The following is an 18,899-nucleotide window of genomic DNA, read 5'->3' on the forward strand; positions in this document are numbered from 1 at the left end:
GGTTGGCAGCTGGTCGCCCGCGTATGGTGGAAGCCTGGTCGCCCAGCGTTGGTTGGCAGCACTGGTCGCCCAGCGTCTGGTTGGCAGCACTGGTCGCCAGCGTCTGGTTGGCAGCCTGGTCGCCCAGGTCTGGTTGGCAGCCTGGTGACCAGCGTCTGGTGGCAGCCTGGGAGCCCAGAGGTATGGTTGGCAGCCTGGTCGCCAGCGTCTGGTTGGCAGCCTGGTCGCCCAGCGTTCTGGTTGGCAGCATGGTCGCCCAGAGTTGGTTGGCAGCTGGTAGGCCCAGCGTTGGTTGGCAGCCTGGTGCCCAGCGTCTGGTTGGCAGCCTGGTCGCCAGCGTATGGTTGGCAGCTGGTCGCCCAGCGTCTGGTTGGCAGCATGGTGCCCAGCGTCTGGTTGGCAGCCTGGCGCCAGCGTCTGGTTGGCAGCCTGGTCGCCAGAGTCTGGTTGGCAGCCTGGTCGCCCAGCGTCTGGTGGCAGCCTGGTCGCCAGGTCTGGTGGCAGCCTGGTCGCCCAGCGTCTGGTTGGCAGCCTGGTCGCCCAGCGTCTGGTTGGCAGCCTGGTCGCCAGCGTCTGGTTGGAGCCTGGTCGCCCAGCGTCTGGTTGGCACTGGTCGCCCAGCGTCTGGTTGGCAGACTGGTCGCCCAGCGTCTGGTTGGCAGCCTGGTCGCCCAGCGTCTGGTTGCAGCCTGGTCGCCCAGCGTTGGTTGGCAGGCCTGGTCGCCCAGCGTCTGGTGGCAGCCTGGTCGCCCAGCGTCTGGTTGGTTTCGAGCCGTTTGGGTCGTTCAGGGGGCAATTGAACATCTGCAAGTTTTTGAATAGCTGCCTCAGCTTCCACTTCATTGGTTTCCAGTTGTGCTGAAAAATTAAGAAAATCGTTAAGTCCCAACTACCCTTGACAATAATACTGTAAAAATTTACCATTAAGGCTTCTTCGTTTTTATAAAAAGCAGCAAGTATTAAGACTTCCCTTTTAAGAATTTATAGCCCAAAAGACTTCATTGGTAATTAGGCCAGTAACGTTTGCTTAAAACATTACAGAATCTGAATGAGATTAAGCTAGCACAGCAGTTGTGTTCATGTGCTGCATTCACTTGGTTGGGAAATTCCACAATCTATACAAAGCTACCTTAGCGATTCTGTTGCTTTGGAGAGCAAATAGCCACACAATATAAACAAGAGTGTAATCTTATTTATTTTTCATGTAACGTGGGGACACTTGCAATATTAGACAATACGGTGTGAGTGATGTGGCTATAGGCCGAAGTTGAGGTAAGCACCAATTGTTGTATTCAATAAACACATGAATGTCTGATTAATTAAGCCAGCAGCTTTATACCCACATTGTATGGTCAAAATAGTTTAAACATGGGTTGGATCCCATTCCAAAAGCCAGACAACTTAACCTTATTTACTACATTGTGCCACAAAGAACCTCAGCTGTAAAAACAGTTGCGTCATTTTCCCATTATGGTTCACAGAACCTGCTCACCTTCTTTAGCAGCTTGGATCAACTTGGACTCCCATTGACTGGAGAAGTGCGAAGGCCCTCTTCATGGAGAGATCATTGGGAGACACATCTGTGGCAGAAAATAAATTCAGTTAGTGTCCGTAAGTAGCTCTTGAAAGAGTCTGTCACTAACGTTCTTACCTTAATCATTCTCCTCTGCCGCTCATAATCATGTCTTTCATTTGTGCCGCCAACTGGCAAACTTAAGCCTAAGGACAATGCAATGCTGTTAATCAAATGTTTCTGCTATTTGACGGCACATATCATGAACTTGTTCCAGCTAAATTTCACTTCAGTAATTGTGTAATTTACCCTACTCTTTTACATTTGTTATACTCCACTACATATTTGAATACACGCTTGAAACAGAAGAAAGTAACAACCTTTGTTAATCCAAACAGTCAGCACCAAACACAAAGACCCAAACAGCTGCCATCACTCCATCACCAAGAGAAACTGGTTCCTGTGCTACATGCCAGGTAAAAACCATCATGCAGGTAGCACAGCTGTGCTGATCAGCTCTGATTGGCTCTCTCTGCAGAGTCCGTGCTAGTTGAGATTCAGCCCATGAAAAATGGGAATTTGGAAGCAAGGGACACGTACAGACTATACTGTAAAGAAAGTCCAGGAAGTTGTGTTTTTTACAAGAAGAAAGTCAATGATGTTTGTCTGAACATGTTAGACTTTTTATTGTTATTTGCGTTAACTTACTGGCAACGTGCTGTAACTTCCTGATTACAGTATCATAACTGTACATGTTTTTTTACAGTAAATACCCTTACTGTAATTTAGTTTTACAGTAGTAAAATATCCTTGGTTTTAAGTTTAAGAACTCCACAGTGGCAAAAGCCCAGGGATTGATTAAATTCGTTGAGAAATATGTAAGGAGAGGATGTCTTGGTTGACATACCTCTTAACATTGCGTGGAGGTCTATGGCAGTGCCTAAGGAGTGGCAGACCAGGGTGGTTGCTCCCCTCTTCAAGAAGAATGGCATCAGCCCATTACAGGAGTATCACTATGCTCAGGCTCCTTGGAAATCTCTACTCCAAGGTGCTGGAAAGTCAAGTTTAGCCAATCCTCAGCAAGAAGTGTACCAATGAATGTAACATTTCAGCAGTTGGAAGTGGTGGGATTTGAACCCATGCCTCCAGAGAGACTGGAGCCTTAATCCAGCACCTTAGACCGCTCGGCCACACTACCTGCAAGTATCTCTTCCCCAAATCGTGACAAACACAAGGAACGTAACTAACTGTATGCTTGTCAATGTTATTGGAACAAAACGTTTGCAAGGGAAAAGCCAATCCTTACATTCTAAAAAACATTATCACTCTTTGTCATTTTTCTCTGGCATTTGTTGATTTTAGAATATTGTAACTAATAATAGGTTAGGTCGTGTGAATATGGGCTGAGCATTTACCTGGGCTGAATTGTGAACATCTTCTTTTGCATATTCACTGTAAAGAGCCATTACCCTCCAACTGCCAACTATTGTTCAGAGACAATAGGATATACAGTTTTAGATTGCAAGGTACTGGCAAGACCAAGACTTCACTGAAAATACTCAAGTGATCAAAACAGTTTGTCAAAATGGGAAAGTTCATGTTTTTTGTTTTTGATTAGAAATTTGAGCACAGTTGTTCATGTACCATTCAAAAACAAAAGTACAATCATGAAACACATATAACTTACTTTACCTAACTACAGCTCTGATTCAATACAGGCCAATGTTAGAGATTGTACAGATCTTTCTGCAGACCTTCACCGGCTAAATACCAATTCCCATACCGGGAGCTGAACCCAGGGCACCTGGGTGAAAACCAGGTATCCTAACCGCTAGACCATATGGGACAGACCACGTATTAATAACAGGGATTTCATGAATCAATTCATAGTCTAGCTGGAAACAGGCCTTCTCTTGAACGTGAATGAAGAAGCTTCTTAAGTGAGTTTTATCTTGAAGGTTTTGAGTGGTCTTTAGGTTTTTATCTGCTTTAACTATTACCGGACAGCGGGGGCACGGAGCAGAGCAGAGCGGCCGTTAGGGAGGAATCCTCCTCCGTGTTCAGCTCCATTTTGAACTGGCGGTAAAAAACTTAACGGCGGAACTTTATGACGAATAGAAATGTTGACAGGTTGATTTCTGTTAATAACAAACACAACTATAGTCAATAGAAAAAGAAAATATGTATATGAAAAGCCGTCTTGGTTCATCTTTCCACTGTTCCTACAATCACCACTCTGGTCTGGCTGGAAACTAAAGGATCTAAACTAAAATGATGTTCCTCTTTAACTAAAAGGTCTATCTCTGCAGGGATCCATCCCATAATGTTGTCACACACTTAGAATAATAATCTTAGTCTGTCAGCAGCAACAACACAACCTTTAGTGGACGCTGCCTTTACCTTTAAATTAGGAGTTTAAACAGAGACACAACAGGAAGAATAAATCCATCAAATCAAGTCTCCAATAATCAGCATGTGGCCTTGTTTTATTTCAGGTAGTCAGCATGGAGCTGTTCCACATTCCCAGACATTTGAAACGAGTCAATTATTGGCGTTATTCTACGAGTCAGATGAATAAATCAGCTGTTTGCTATTTGAGCTGCTCTGTTTCCTGCTGCTCCGTCATTCTTTAGTGTCCTCTGGAAACAGGTTGCTGTCCTTTATGTTTCTTTTGGATGACATCATCAGTGTCTTTGCTTTAGTCTGAAGAAACTCCAACAGATTTAAAACCACATGCAGTCACAGAAAATACAAACAGGGAATAGAAAATGTCAGACAAAGAATACGAAATGAAAAGTCCCCAAAGTAGGAAAAATAATGTAATCTACCAAACAGCAATAACTGGAGAGCATCCAATTAAACAGGCCGACTTCCAGTATGTCGGTAATGAGAGAGGAATGTTTGGACATATTAAGATTCATTTTATTTATTTAACCTTTGTTTAACCAGGAACAATCCCATTGAGCTACAGTAACTCTTTCTAGGGAGTCCTGCCAAGACCGGCGGCAATAAGTTTCATAATACACAAAAGAAGGACAATGGTTCCATACTACACCACAAATCTCTATAGATACTACAACACAAACAAGACATTACACTTAACTTAATAAACCCACAAACACTAAAAATGACCAAAAACTAACTTTTAACAATATTTGGAGATGATATACAAATCTTCAGTGCTTTTTGTACCCAATAATCAACAGTGGTGGTTAACCTGCAACATGGGCTTTAAAGATCTAAATAGATTTTCTCACCTCAGAGTCATCTGGAGCACGTAACGATTAGCTTCTGTCCCTCTGAACCCTGAGTGACAATCACTCTGCAGTGAATGAGATGCAGTTTCCCCCTTCAGTCTAACCAAGACTATACTTTCAGGGATCATTTCTAGAGTTTCTGACTTGAGGAATGTGTTTGTAAAGTGTTTGGTCTCGCTGACCACGATGATGAGTCATGATATTCCTTTCTGAGCGTGAGGCTGACAGAGAGTAATGATTCACTTTATATGCTCTTTGTCATTGATGATCGTTCTTTGCTTCTTTATGGAGTATTGAAGAAGGGAATATGTTCAGAGTGGTAGTAGCAAATATGTGAAAAACTTGCATGTGGGTGGTTGACGTGACGCTCCATTTTTGTGTCCATGGTGACAAATATAAATGAAAAATTATAATATTTCATTAAAATATATGTTTTTATATACAATGTAATCTTCTAGAACTAATACATTTGTAATTAATGCGCATTATAATTCAAATGTGTAAATATTTCATTTTAAGCACGACATTTGTCCTGTGGCGTTGCTTATCTTAAAACTACTGTAATAAAATGAAAAATCAGTCTAAATCCATTAAAATACTTGAATAGATGTTATGGTAGTGTTAACTTAATGAAGCTAAAAGGTTATACGTTTAAAGGTCCCCATTTAGAATAATTATGACAAATTACATTTTGTCCGCAAAACTGGTGTCCAGCTGGTGTGACGCCACTCTTTATGTATAAATCGGGCATTAATTTGGGCACCCTATTACTGAGAGGGGCCCTTCTTCATCCAGGAAGTACAGTAGACCTCAATGGAGCACATGGACTTCACACAAAGTGAGTTTTGTCTCAAATATTTTTATAATATTGCTATTTCCGTGCACTGTTGGAAATGGTAACCATTATGTCGTCCTTTGGTGTGACGTAATTTAAGCATTGATCTGAAAGTGTTCAGCAATTTATATTGATTGACTATCGAAAAAAATGTAAACCTTAACACTGTTAGTCAGGTTTGAAGACTGCCTCTCATATAGCTAGGCCGCAAACTGGCCTTGATCTTGAAAACGTCCACTGGTGTGACAGCACTGTCCTACGGTGTGACATGAAATCAGCATCACACTGGTGGATGTAGGCTCTATCAAGAGGTCCAAAACCATCACTCTCTCCCTCTTAACCTCCCTCCCTCCATTTTAACCTCCCTCCCCCACCCCTCCCTCCTAAACTTCCTCATCTCACCCCCCAACCTCCCTCCCTTTCAATCTCCCCACTTCTAACTTCACTCCTTTCTTACCTCCCTCTTAGGGCTGCACGATTATGGCCAAAATGATAATCGCGATTATTTTGATCAAAATTTTGATTGCGATTATTCTCACGATTATTTGTTGATTTTAACCAAAACTAATTTTATGTCACATAGGCTATTTATAACTGCGAGAGGGGTGTGATGGACGCTACTCACAGAGAGACTGCTGATCATAATGAACAGGTCCAGCACGGGCTCGAACGGCGGATAACACGTTCGTGTGTATTAAACGTCTGTATCTTCACTGCGCTGCATTTTTATGAACTATGATATTCTGGCCATGGTTCACATCTCTGGCCTGGTCCAGGCTTCGGTACAGCAGCTCCGTCTCCCACGCTGTGACTCTACCAACTGAAGTTAGCTGCATACAAAAACTTCTTCTGTGTTCTTCGCCGTAGCGGCCGCGATAACAGTTACCCGCGGAAACACTGGTACAAAAAACGGTTTGCCCCTCATACTAACAATATACAGCTGTGTTAATGAAAAATTAAACTGTAGACATATATCAGAAGTGTGGACCGGCGGCCGCTGTGTGGCGGGGCGCGGAGAGTAAGAGGATAGAGAGTAGGACGAGAGAGCGTAGAAAGATCCAACACAGGCACGGCTTTACAGACGAAATGGGTCATGTAACGCAAAATTAAACCGATCCATATAAACAGCATTGCAGCGGATGCGAGGACATTAGCACCGGTGGTCCTAGAAGAGCTAACAGCTAACAGACGCTACTAGCTAACAGCTAACAGACGCTAACTAGCACTGGTCACTGCTGTTGTCTGAAAAACAACAAATGGGACAAAGTGTTGCGTTACTGGTAAACTGGTAAACCTGAGACTGACGTATTACCGACTGCTATCTGTGAGTTTTCCTCACGCTACTCTGTCTCTGTGACTGTCTACATCTAGAAACTTAGCTGCACGGGGTGCAGTGAACTACTCTGACTGGCTCATGAGCAGACGGCTTTATGGAGCGGGGGAGATGGCTTTGCAAAAAACCCGGAGCGTTCTATGAAATGACGCTTTATAAAAAAATAATCGCTTGATCACGCAAATGTGATCGTGGGAAGTCCAAATCGTGATCGCGATTAAATTTGATTAATTGTGCAGCCCTACTCCTCTTACCTGTGAAATTGAACTCCTCCCGCCTCCCAACCTCCTGCTTCCTGTCCCCTTCCTAACTTCCCTCCAAACCTCCTGCTTCCTGTCCCTTCCTAATTTCCCTCCCAACCTCTCTGCTTCTTCCTTCTAACTTCCCTCCCAACCTCCTGCTTCCTGTCCCCTTCCTAACTTCCCTCCAAACCTCCTGCTTCCTGTCCCCTTCCTAATTTCCCTCCCAACCTCCTGCTTCCTGTCCCCTTCCTAACTTCCCTCCCAACCTCCTGCTTCCTGTCCCCTTCCTAACTTCCCTCCCAACCTCCTGCTTCCCGTCCCCTTCCTAATTTCCCTCCCAACCTCCTGCTTCCCGTCCCCTTCCTAACTTCCCTGTCTGTCAGTAACCTTGACGTGCGCAAATGAGCAAGGGCTCATCCTACGCTGCTTGCAGCTTTAATTTAAAACTTGTACCTTTTTTATTTCAGAGAATATTAAAACAAAGTTTAACAAGAAAAGTAATAAGCCAGGTCAATTTTGTTTACATGGTCATGTTATGTTGCTAAATGTTACCATGGCTCGCAAGTTTTTTTATGGGAATGTTGGTTTCTTCCTTTTTATTCTGACTTTATTGTACAACAAACATTTGAAGTTGTAAATATATTTAATGATTTATTAAATTAATTTGAACAAGATTTGACTATTGACTACTACTATATTGACTACTATAATAATGATATCATCACTATGCACATATAAGGATGGAATGAAGTTTGCTAGGTTTTATGATAATTATAGGGAATATAATCTAGACCTTCGGGTAAAGTCCCTGTGGTACATCTTATAGTCGGAAAATAACATGATTGTGAATTTGAATTGGTTACTTTTGATGTGGGAATATAATTAGGACAAACTGATAAGGGTTGTGAGTATTTGTTTATCTGTCACACAATTTCTGAATTAAATATTAACATTAAAATGTTGTCACCACCAGTCGACAATATTGGGGACTACCACACACAAAAGTTAATAAATACAAATAAATAAGGAATTAGAAAGGGGACACATTCAGTTTTAAGTATTACTATTAATAAGAGCAATATAATTACGTGTCATTTGACATAAATTTTATAAATTATTTTTTTCCACTTTGGATTTGAGTTCACGTCAACCACCCACTTACAGGTTTTAAAGCCATAAACAACAAATTTCAATTTCCTTGCGAGAGTCATCCCAAAAGGATTAATAAAGATTAGTCTGAGTCGATCTCAGAAAAAAGTCAAAAGAATTAAAAAATCTTCAGGGGATGTAGCTCAGTGGTAGAGCGCATGCTTTACATGTATGAGGACCTGGCATCTCCAGCAGGTATTATGGTAGAGTCTTTAAAAGAGCTGCAGAAGATATTACCTCCTGTGGCAATCTGACTGGTAGACAGCACAACAAGCACTTTAAAAGTACATGTTTTACAGATTTTATTTACAGTAATTATTAACTCTAGTGTAGTATATTTAAGTTAGTTTCTTTTTTTATGGATGAAATGATGTGAACCTGCAAGTAAGTTAACCCTTCAGCAGGTGGGGGACGTGTCAATTCAGACACTTGCAGCAACAGACGTGCTACTGATTCATAGCATAGGAAATAGCAGAGGATGGTTTCGATCCATCGACCTCTGGGTTATGGGCCCAGCACGCTTCCGCTGCGCCACTCTGCTCTGCTGTTCATGCGTAGGGGCTGGAAAATCTGTTATTCACATTTTGAGGGAAGGTTTTGGACCCCGTTCCAACAGCTTTCAGGTTGCAAAGTTAAACATTTGGTAGACCTTGCAACTATCTTTTATGTGAGCTTCCTGATTAATCACACAGTGGTTAAAGAGTGACGGAGGGAGGGGATGGGTGGGAATGTATGTGTTTCTGTTCTGTTAAAAAAAGCAAAGAAATGTCAAACCTGCTACCCTTTGTTATTCCCAATACAGCCTGTAATAATTTATGAGGTTTTGACCAATAAACATACTTTGAAAAAAAAAAAAAGAAAATGCTAAAATTGTCAATGAACTATAGAGAATGGACGGTACATTCAGTTGAAAGCCATTTGTTTAGTGCCAACAGTCGGCTGAATCCATACTGTTACATGCACGTCTCCATATTTCCTGACATTCGCCCCCCCCCATTGTTATGCTTTGGTTCCACTTTGTGCGCTCCCGGGTCCATTGGGGCCAACTGCGGGGGGGGGGGGGGGGTTTGGACCCGTCATAACTATATAATAGCTCTGTAGTTTGTACATTAGGAGGTCTGTCAGTGGAGAGAGAAATGAAACCAATCGGTGGTGTCTACCCCGTGTTATCCTCCTGCTAGAGTTAGCACCCAACAGCCTTAAACAGGGACAGTTAGTTTAAACCTGTTTTTAGCCTCTAAACAACCAATCAACCTCACTGAATACCAAACTGATTTTCACAAGTTCTTTTGCTGCAAAGGTCATACATGTAACTATGATACAGGACACATGGTTAGGCGTATTTTAATATTCATAATGGGCTTAACAGTAATAGAATATTCTGATATGATATAAAGTTACCAGACGTCTGAGATCAAAACTGGGAACATAATCCCTGAAAATGGGAGAAACACGGGACATTTCCAGTTTGACTATCAGTCTGATAAAAAACCTAATGTTGTGTCTTTAAAAACAGAACAGGGACAGAGGTAGTTTTTTATGTGATGGAGCTATGATCGGTATTATGCAAACACACACTATAAATATGGTAGAGAAGCAGAACAGATAGTGGCAGGTAAAGTCAGATATTTTAATAATTAGAGAAAGAAACAATATGATATATTATTAGAGTCTACTTGAAGCTTTTTATATTTATCTCTCTCACACTCACTCACACACACACACACACAACACACACCACACACACAACACACACACACACACACAACACACACACACTGTACTACCACGTGTTCTGCATCCATCTCCTCCCAGCCCTTGACATTTAGCAGCCCCACTCCCAACACACACACACACACAGACACACACACGCACAAACACACTAGGGCTGCACGATATTGACAAAATGTGATATTGCAATATTGATTATGAATACTGCAATATTGATATGTTTTCTGATATTTTTAAACATATGTAAAATTACAAAAAAGATTCATAACAAATTAAACAAGTTTTCTTACAACAAAAGGTTTATTTCTACTGACAGTCTGCCGTTGAGCCCCAAGGTCTACTTACTAATGCATATACACATCAAATTTATTTTGGATTAATGTATATACACATCAACTTTCTTTTAAGCTGCAGTTCTGGAATGTTAAGTTGCAGTTGCAGAACATTAGGTTGTAGTTTTAGAATTTTAAGAGTATGGTTCTAAAATGTTACTTACAGTTCTAAAATGTTACATTGTAGTTCTAAAATGTTAAGTTGCAGTTCTAGAACAATAGGTTGAAGTTTTAGAATTTGAACATGCATTGTCACCAGACTTTAGTTTGATCTGAGGAACAAGAGGTCAACACAGGCCATGATCGTAGAATGCAGGCACATTTTGGTCTGGTAGATTACAGGAATTTTTACACTGGGATGGAACTGCTGATCTTGCGATTGACCCCAATACAGCCACCTGATACTGTGCAGAACTCAGGGATTCCCACTCTCTAAAACACCACTGCCCAACATGGGGCTCAAACCCACGACCTTGACATTAAGAGTCTCATGCTCTACCGACTGAGCTAGCCAGGCACTTCTCAAGTTTTAAGTTGCAGTCCCAAAATTTTACTTAAAAGTTCTGAAGTGTTACAGTTCTAGAATGTTACTTGGCAGTTCTAGAATGTTAGGTTGAAGTTCTAGAATGTTAAGCTGCCATTCTACAATGTTAGCTTTAATTTCTAAAATGTTAAGCTGCAGTTCTAGAATGTTATGATGAAGTTCTAGAATGTTAAGATGCAGTTCTAGAAAGTTAAGCTTTCATTCTAGAAATTTGAGCTGCAATTCAAGAACAATAGGTTGAAGTTTTAGAATTTTATAAGTTGCGTTCCCAAAAGGTTGCTCATAGTCCTTAAAGGTTACATTGTAGTTCTAGAATGGTAAGGTGCAGTTCTAGAATGTTAAGTTTAAGTTCAAGAATGTTAAGCTGCAGTTCTGGAATGTTAAGTTGCAGTTGTAGAACATTAGGTTGTAGTTTTAGAATTTTAAGAGTTATGGTTCTAAAATGTTACTTACAGTTCTACAATGTTATTTGTAGTTCTAGAATGTTAGGTTTGATTTCTAGAATGTTAAGCTGTCGATCTAGAATTTTAGGTCAAACTTCAAGAATGTTAACTTGCAGTTCTGGAATGTTAAGTTGCAGTTCTGGAACAATAGGTTGAAGTTGTAGAATTTTAAGAGTTGTGGTCCTACAATGTTAATTGCAGTTCTAAAATGTTACATTGTAATTCTGGAATGTTAAGTTGGAGTTCTAGAAAAATAGGTTGAAGTTTTAGAATTTGAACATGCATTGTCACCAGACTTTAGTTTGATCTGAGGAACAGGAGGTCAGCACAGGCCATGATCGTAGAATGCAGGCACATTGTAGTCTGGTAGATTACGGGGATTTTTACACTGGGATGGAACTGCTAATCTTGCTATTGACAGACGATCTGCCCCAATACAGCCACATTATACGGTGCAGAACTCATGTATTCACACTCTCTAAAACACCACCGCCCCACATGGGGCTCGATTCCACGACCCTGAGATTAAGAGTCCCGGGGACCCTTAACGTTGCCCTTCGGGTCCATAGGACCCTTGACATTGTCCTTCGGGTCCCGGGGAACCTTGACGTTGTCCTTTGGGTTCCAGGGACCCGTGGCATTGGCCTTATGGGTCCTTGGGACCCGTAGCATTGTCCTTTGGGTCCCGGGGACCCTTGACGTTGTACTTTGGTTCCTTTTTATGGGTGTTACAGCAGGTATGAGTAGTTTCCATTTTTATGGATGAAATAAACTTGACATGCCATTAAGTTTACTCTTCAGCAGGTGGAGACATTTCATTTCAGACACAGATGCTTTGTTAAACATCAACAGACTAGAAATAGACTTAATAAGAATTAGCAGAGGATGGTTTCGATCCATCGACCTCTGGGTTATGGGCCCAGCACGCTTCCGCTGCGCCACTCTGCTCTACTGTTCAGGCTCAGGGGCTGGAAAACCTGTGATTCACATTTCTGTTGTCTAAAACAGTTTCTATCTGTATGTCCTATATGTAAAAATAAACATAATAAACATTATAACTTGTATAAAGCACATACTATTACTTACTATAGCCATAAAGGAAATGCTTGTGGCTTGAAGATCGAGCTCCTGCTCATAAAACAGCAACATGTGCAGTCTCTGTGGCGCAATAGGTCAGCGCAGTCGGCTGTTAACTGAAAGGATGGTGGTTCAAGTCCACCCAGGGACGTTTGTGGCTTAAACAACCTGCAGAGAGCCAATGCTGAGATTTAAATCCTGTCTTCAGCTCCTTTGAATCTGCTGTCTGCAAGTTGTCTGGTCCCACTCCAACCATCATTGCTACTGTCTACTGCTTCCCTAAACCGAATAGTGATTCTTTTAAATGACTTTGCTGCTTTCCTTACCCACTTAGCCTCTCTCTCACCAAACATAATACTGCTGGGTTATTTCAATATCCACATGGACAATATCAACCTGCCTCTCACCAAAGACTTCCCCTCCTGCTTAGACAGTTTTGGATGTCAGCAACATACCACTTTTCCAACACATTCCAAAGGACATATTCTGGACTTAATCTGCTGCTCTGGTTGTAACCCTGTCTGACCTTACAGCAGATGAACTCCCTATAACTGACCATTTTCTCCTCTCATTTCCAGTGAAACTCCATCTCTCCATCTCAAAAATACCACGCCTTATTTAATTCGGAACACAAAGAATATCAACCCCGCCACACTCACTTCAACTATTCACTCCTTCTGCCTTCCTGACACTCACAATCTCTCCACCCCCGATGATCTGGTCTCTCATTACAACACTGGACTCCATAATATCTGAATTCTCTTGCACCGTTGAAAAACAGATCTGTTTCTTTCTCTGTCTCCGCCCCTTGGTTCACCCCCGATCTTTGTCTCATGAAAGCCAAAGGTCGGCAACTTGAACGTCTCCATAGGAAAACTGGTCTCACTATTCACAAAGAAATGTACAACAACCACATCCTACGTTACAAGGACTCTATTGCCAGCACCAAATCCCACTACTCCCACACAAGAACTTGTGTGCACAGAGTTGTTACTGTTCGCGCTATATTATACAATTAAATTAATATTTAATGTGGTTTCCACCACATAGGGACCCTCTAGGGCAGTTCAAATCGATTGCAAAAACAGACCAGTAGGTGTCGCACCATGCCTGCTGTGTGCGAGCTACTGTCATTTAGAGATAATATAGAAATTAAGTTTTATGTTCTGGGATTTTGGAAAGCTAAACACTTTCTATTATTTTCATTATAACTGTGCTTTCACAAATCCCGTTTCTTAGCCCTGCTGCTTAAGGCATAGCCTACTCACCAAAATGAGCTCTTTCTCCTCATAATGTTTGTCTGATTTCCATATTGCTATTATACTGCGTGAACAGTTTTAGGAGTTGACTGTAACACTCACAAATTTAAAAACATGTCACATATAGGCCTACAGTCCAGTGGGGGGTGTGGCTCTAGTGTGTGTAATAGACAACAAATGGTACATTCTATAAAGCTACTTTGAGATGGTCATTCATTTTTTTGGATTGGATTTCTGCAGAAAAAGAAACAAAATGCATCTGTAAAACACAATCTATAATCAATACAATATACTGACAATTGTATAAGAGTCTACCTGACAGATTTAAATATTGCAGTTTCTGTAATTTCGGCTGATGATAGTGTTTTTTGTCATTGTGGTATGATTGACTAATGTTCCTGTTGGAAGAGAACATGTTGTTGATGGGTGGCAGTAGCTCAATATGTGGTAGTTGGGTGTCCTCCCCCAGCAAGGATTTGAGCATCAACGGCTTCATTTCCTCTATTAACATAGGCTTTTATGCACCAATTTACATATACATCTAATACTTGAAACACATTAAAAACATCTAACACCTGAAACACCTGAATCACTTCAGACACATCAAAGACATCAAACACCTGAAACACATAAACATCTGAAACTCATCAAACACCTGAAACGCATCAAAGACATCAAACACCTGAAACACATCCAACACCGGAAGCACAAACAGATCAAACACCTGAAACATATCAAACACATCGAAGACATTAAACACCTGAAACACATAAAAAACATCAAAAACATCAAACACCTGAAACACCTGAAAGATATCAAAAACATCAAACACATCAAACATCTCAAACACCTGAACAAATTGAACACCTGAACACATCAAACACCTGAAACATATCAAACCCCTGAAACATATCAAACACATGAAACATATCAAGCACCTGAAACACATGAAACACCTGAAACACATCAAACATCTGAAACACATCAAACATCTGAAACACATCAAACACCTGAAACACATAAAACACGTAAAACGCCTTCAACTAATCAAACACATCAAACACCTGAAACACATCAAACATCTGAAAATATCAAACACTTGAAACACATCAAACACCTGAAAAACATCAAACATCTGAAACACATCAAACACCTGAAACAAATCAAACCCTGAAACATATCAAACACCTGAAACACATCAAACACATCAAAGACATCAAGCACTGAAACATATAAAAAACATCAAAAACCTGAAACACATAAAACACATCAAAGACATCAACACCTGAAACACATAAAAAACATCAAACACCTGAAACACATCAAACACCTGAGACCCATCAAAACCTGATACACATCAAACACATCAAACAACTCAAACACCTGAAACAAATTGAACACCTGAAACACATCAAACACTTGAAACATATCAAACACCTGAAACACATCAAACACATGAAACATATCAAATCCCTGAAACAAATCAAACACATGAAACATATCAAACATCTGAAACACATTAAACAACTGAAAACATCTCAAACACAAAAAAAATCAAAGACCTGAAATACATTAAACACATCAAACACCTGAAACACTTTAACAACTGACACACATCAACCACATCAAACATCTGAAACACATCAAACACCTGAGACACATCAAGACATAAAAGATATTAACACCTGAAACACATTAATCACCAGCTTCAGGTAAGTAGGCCTCAAAGACCAACTGCTTTTGCGTCGCACGGTCCCTGCGTTCTGGAAGCGAGGCCTCCAAAGCCAAACTTTCAAAAAGCTTTCGCAGCGCCTGGTCTCTGCCGAAGCCGCTGGCCTCCAGCTACCCGGAGAAGAACTCTACAACTTAAATCAGTCATGCATTAGTGTACATGCATTAGTCAACAGACCTTGTAGCGCAATGGTAGCGCGTCTGACTCCAGCTCAGAAGGTTATGTGTTCAAATCACGTCAGGGTCAAATGTTGATGGGTGACAGTAACTCAGTATGTGGTAGTTGGGGGTCCTCCCCAAGAAAGGATTTCAGCATCAAAGGCACATCAATCACCTGAAACACCTCTCGATTTTAGTTACAGAGTGAGGCATCGCACTGGTAGCTCTGTTCCTTGGCGGAGCCAGTTGGGCCCCCTGCTCTGGCTGGCTGGAGGTCAGCGGCTTCAGGTGAGGAGGCCTCAAAGACCAACTGCTTTTGCAGCATCTGGTCCTAGTCTTCTGGAAGCGAGGCCTCCAAAGACAAGCTGCTTTCGCAGCGCCTAGTCTCTGCCGAAGCTTCTGGCCTCCAGCTGCCCGGAGCAGAACCCTGAACTTAAAGACTCAACACGGCTTGTACATATAAGGTTCTCTATGGATGTTTTGTGACCTCATCATGAACTCACAGCTGATTGGTCAGTAGTTCTTTTGATGTGTTATAGAATGCTGTGATGTCATACAACGTAGACAATTCCAGTCTATAAGACTTATCTCATTTTATTTTTATTTATTTTGAGGGATGAAAACAAAATATATTGTAAAAAGTATGAGAATATACACATCACACTATAAATGTGTAAATTAATTTAACGTGTATAGAGCAGACATATTTTCACATGTAAATTGGTAAATATTATATTTGATTATTAATAGCTTTGATAGCAGGATCATTCTCAATCCTTTTGTAAAACCTTTGTCTTTCTTGGAGTATATCACTATAATACATTCTTAAAAAAGTTCATATCTTTTGCTATGGTTGGGCCTCGTATCCAAACTACTCTGACAGATGATACTAGTGTCGATGTAGCCTTGGGAAATAATTAGCAGCTGGTAGATAGATCTCCCCATAGGGAAAGAAAAACCCCAGTCTTCCGTGTGAGAGGCGGAGGCGACCATCCAAAGTTTCAGTAGTATTGTGGTTTTTGTGTTGGAACAAGTTGCACTGTTTGAAATAAGCTTTGAGATACAAGAACGTCTTCACTTGGGACAGCAATTGACTCCCAACCCGATGGGAGAAATCCTGAGCTTTGAGATTTGGAGGGGCTGACTTTGATTCCGAATGCTTGACACTGGACTTCAATCTGCCCCAGTGGGTGCTGTAGATCACTGTTTGATGAAGCCCACAGAACAACATAATCTGGAAAGAGCAGAAAAGGAATTATAAGGTGCCCGGACTTGAAACTCTCCCAACTCCTGCGGCACCTTGTGACGTTTTGTTCATGTCCAGGAGTTGTGCTCTTTCAATCGCTTGAAAATATTCCCATTTAGGATCAGGAGTTCTCCTCCCATGCTGACACAGCTTGAGCCAAGGCCCACTTTCCCGAGTAGTCCCACGCGTTTGCTGGGACTTCCTCAAGGCCTTGTAGCATTGGTTAGCTGGCAGAAAAATCTCCCCGTCGGGGAATCGAACCCCGATCTTCCACGTGACAGGCGGAGATACTGTCCATTATACTAACGAGGAATGCCCAAGCTTAATACTTGGCACATCAAGAAATAGGTGGCGCTATTCCAACTTTCAGACCACAGTCAATGCATGTAGAAATATTTAGGTTTACTACATATTTGCTATCATTCAAATCCATGACAAAGCATCTGTGACTGAATCTAGTTTAAAATCTCTATTTTGTAGCTTTTGAACATTTGCAGTAAAATAAAAATGGTGCATTTTCCCACAAATATGCAAAATAAATGCATTTCGTCAGTTTCCGTAGTGTAGTGGTTATCACGATCGCCTAACACGCGAAAGGTCCCCTGTTTGAAACAGGGCAGAAACACATTTCTTTGTTTGTATTGACTTCGCGCAATCAAACTCTGCGAAGTTAAACTCTCCATAACCTTCACGGAAAAATCTCCCTGACGTGAAATCGTGGCCAGGCCTACCGAAGTTTCCCCAGTGCAGTAGTCATCACATTCAGAGATTCAGGAATATCCTGTCGAAAATTGATGGAGAAAAACTAGTCCACGCATTTGTTACTTCTAAGCTGGATTACTCCAGTTCTTTATTATCAGGTTGCTTAAAAGAGTCCATAAAGATTCTTCAGCTGATCCAGAATGCTGCAGCACGTGTTCTGATAGGAACCAGGAAAAGAGATCACATCTCTCCTGGTTTGCTTCTCTGCATTGGCTTCCTGTAAAATCCAGAATAGAATTTAAAATCCTTCTTCTCACCTACAAAGCTCTTCATGTTCAAGCACCATCTTATCTTAATGAAAAAGAAAGTTGATGTGTATATGCATTAATCTAAAAGAAAGTTGATGTGTATATGCATTAATAAAAAATAAATTGAATGTGTACATGCACTTATTAAAAGAAAGTTGATGTTTTTTAAGCATTAATCAAAAGAAATTTGATCTGTATATGCATTATCCAAACAAAAGTTTATGTGTATATGCATTAATGAAAAAGAAAGTTGATGTTTATATGCGTAAAATAAAAAGAAAGTTGATGTGTATATGCAGTAATATCAAAGAATGTTGATGGTATATGGATTAATATCAATAAAAGTTGATGTGTTCATGCTTTAATATCAATAAAAGTTGATGTGTATATGCATTAATCTAAAAGAAAGTTGATGTGTGTATGCATAAATCAAAAATTAAGTTTATGTGTATATGCATTAATCAAAAAGAAATTTGATTTGTTAGGCATTCATTAAAAAGAAAGTTGATGTGTATATGCATTTATTAAAAAGAAGTTGATGTCATAATGAATAGTGATGATGACATAATGAATGGTGATGATATCATAAAAAGAAAGTTGATGTATGTATGCATTCATGTAAAAGAAAGATGATGTCATAATGAATGGTGATGATAAATCAAATAGAAAATTGATATGTATATGCATTAATATAAAAGAAAGTTGATGTGTATATGCAATAATCAAAAAGAAAGTTGATGTGTATATTAGGGGTGATCCGAGTACCCGGCTGAAACGAGTATCCGGTACGGATAAAGCACTTTTGCCGAGTACAAGTATTATCCGAGTAATATGAGTCAATATCCGTGCTCGGATTGAATAAAACTCCTCAACTGGCCGCGCAGCGTTCTGTGATAATCACAGCACCCCCCCCCCCCCCCCGCCTACAAACCCGCTCGGATCAATCACACACACACAGAACATGGAGAAATGCGCTCTCTCTCGCTCTCTCTCTCGCTCTCTCCTGCTCCGTCAGTCAATTCGGTCTGCGGATCTGTT

General features: G+C 40.9%; 1 long non-coding RNA gene and 6 other non-coding genes across 7 annotated transcripts; 3 read left to right on the top strand and 4 right to left on the bottom strand.

Moving 5' to 3' along the window:
- Positions 1-1,551: 1,551 nt before the first annotated feature.
- On the bottom strand, positions 1,552-1,928 carry LOC116681089 (uncharacterized). The gene is made up of 3 exons (XR_004329960.1): positions 1,894-1,928; positions 1,652-1,719; positions 1,552-1,580 (listed from the first exon to the last, which is right to left on the bottom strand). It is a non-coding gene; the product is annotated as an uncharacterized LOC116681089 (long non-coding RNA).
- A 2,947-nt stretch (positions 1,929-4,875) lies between these two features.
- Positions 4,876-5,091, top strand: LOC116681092 (small nucleolar RNA U3). The gene has a single exon (XR_004329961.1). It is a non-coding gene; the product is annotated as a small nucleolar RNA U3 (small nucleolar RNA).
- Positions 5,092-8,798: 3,707 nt separating this feature from the next.
- On the bottom strand, positions 8,799-8,870 carry trnam-cau (transfer RNA methionine (anticodon CAU)). The gene has a single exon. It is a non-coding gene; the product is annotated as a tRNA-Met (tRNA).
- Positions 8,871-12,255: 3,385 nt separating this feature from the next.
- trnam-cau (transfer RNA methionine (anticodon CAU)) lies at positions 12,256-12,327 on the bottom strand. The gene has a single exon. It is a non-coding gene; the product is annotated as a tRNA-Met (tRNA).
- Positions 12,328-15,621: 3,294 nt separating this feature from the next.
- Positions 15,622-15,693, top strand: trnaw-cca (transfer RNA tryptophan (anticodon CCA)). Its single transcript has one exon. It is a non-coding gene; the product is annotated as a tRNA-Trp (tRNA).
- A 1,398-nt stretch (positions 15,694-17,091) lies between these two features.
- trnad-guc (transfer RNA aspartic acid (anticodon GUC)) lies at positions 17,092-17,163 on the bottom strand. The gene has a single exon. It is a non-coding gene; the product is annotated as a tRNA-Asp (tRNA).
- A 240-nt stretch (positions 17,164-17,403) lies between these two features.
- trnav-aac (transfer RNA valine (anticodon AAC)) lies at positions 17,404-17,476 on the top strand. The gene has a single exon. It is a non-coding gene; the product is annotated as a tRNA-Val (tRNA).
- The last annotated feature ends 1,423 nt before the right edge of the window (positions 17,477-18,899 follow it).

Source organism: Etheostoma spectabile, unplaced genomic scaffold, assembly GCF_008692095.1.
Source record: "Etheostoma spectabile isolate EspeVRDwgs_2016 unplaced genomic scaffold, UIUC_Espe_1.0 scaffold00018560, whole genome shotgun sequence".
Taxonomy (NCBI): domain Eukaryota; kingdom Metazoa; phylum Chordata; class Actinopteri; order Perciformes; family Percidae; genus Etheostoma; species Etheostoma spectabile.